This window comes from Pteropus alecto, unplaced genomic scaffold (assembly GCF_000325575.1).
Source record: "Pteropus alecto unplaced genomic scaffold, ASM32557v1 scaffold35, whole genome shotgun sequence".
In the NCBI taxonomy this organism is placed as follows: domain Eukaryota; kingdom Metazoa; phylum Chordata; class Mammalia; order Chiroptera; family Pteropodidae; genus Pteropus; species Pteropus alecto.
The window spans coordinates 9,875,426-9,877,018 of record NW_006437828.1 but is presented as its reverse complement, the minus strand read 5'-3'; positions in this window follow the sequence as shown (position 1 = coordinate 9,877,018).

The following is a 1,593-nucleotide window of genomic DNA, read 5'->3' as shown; positions in this document are numbered from 1 at the left end:
CAGAGATAGAAGTATCTTAAGGAGCAAGCTCAATTCTTTCAACGATCCACTATTAATGTTGTGATTAAACAGAAAAATGTCTTTAATACAACATCTATCAACTAAATCCCCAAGGACCTCAAAATAGCATAGGGGTTAATGGAATAGTTTCAGGAACACTTTGAAAATAAAATTTGGGAATAACTATGCATCCAAATTGAACCAATATTTGTTGATAATCTCTTGACAATGCTAAGTAATTTTTTGTTAACTCCCCAAACTCTTTTGACTCACAAAAATTCCATTAAACTCTTAGGAGGCTGACTTTCCCAAGATCATCGGACTAGGAACAGATAACGTCAAGCTCTCAACCCACGGTGATTGGATGCTAACCTCATATTCTTTTTTTCTCTGTGGCTACTTTTATAAAACTTGAAAAAAATCTTTTTAATTGAACATAAAGCTGGAAAGTAGAGGGAGTAACATTTGAGGGTACTGTATGGGTAGAGGAATATTTCTGCATAACTTGAAAATCACAAAGCTGAGGATAATAATTAAGTTGCGATATGCCTGGGTTAATAATGTTCTATTCATACAACCCAGAAATAATCAAGAGGTCTGAGAGGTCCTTCATGAACCACCTGGCAGATAATGTCCACTTTTCAGACCTCCTCCAACCCATTTTAGCTTCCTCCCTGTTACCTAGTGTCCTCTGGGGCCCCCACCTTCCCGGAGGGCCCCATTCCAACACTCTTCCATTTTTGACTCCTATCATCCGAGTTCACTGTCCTGTGCCCTGCTCGTCCACAAGGGCGGCTCTCTGCGTGGGCTGCACAATTGGATTTAGGGAAACTTCTTAACGTGTTGTGTTATAATCACCCGGTTCTTTGCTTTACCACAACAAAATTTTCTGCACTTTTCTCACTGAGGCTGTTTTTGTACAACTTGAAAAAGTGTTTTAATTGAACATAAAACTGGAGAGGAGCAGAGCACAGAAACATTTGGAGTGGAACGAGCTCTCGGGTTTCATACTGGTATGCATCATTGCCTTAAACCAAAGAGATGACTAAACAGGGAAATTGGCCTTTTTTCAATACCCAGCAACTGGGTGTACGGTCCAAATTACACTTGGGCAGGTGGGAAGCTCCATATTTTTATGTTTAAACTTCTAGCGCCTGGGATAGAATTTCATCTTAAAGCGACAACATACCCACCTCCCTCTTTTTTTCCCAAAAGATATAATTCAAGACCAAGTGCAAAACAGAATAGCTCTTTAGGAATCCGCAAGCTTACAAATATAGGGCCAAACTGAGATGGGAAAGCTGTGCCCACTCTCACGACAGCTTCCTTTCTCCCAAGTCCCTTCCCACAGACCTTGGACCTCCCCAGGGGACTGACTAGAGGAACCGCCTGGACCCCACTACCCTGACCCAGTTCGGCCCCACAAGGCGTCCGGAAACTCCAGCTGGGGCAGCCTCTAGGGCAAATGCTGACAAGTTCTCGGAGGCCCTCGGAGACCAGAGGCTGGCGAAAAGCCCCGTCCCCTGCGCTCATCTTCGTGGACTGCCTCGTGGTCTCCACGGCCTTAAGGGGCCACCCTCGGTAAACGTACAG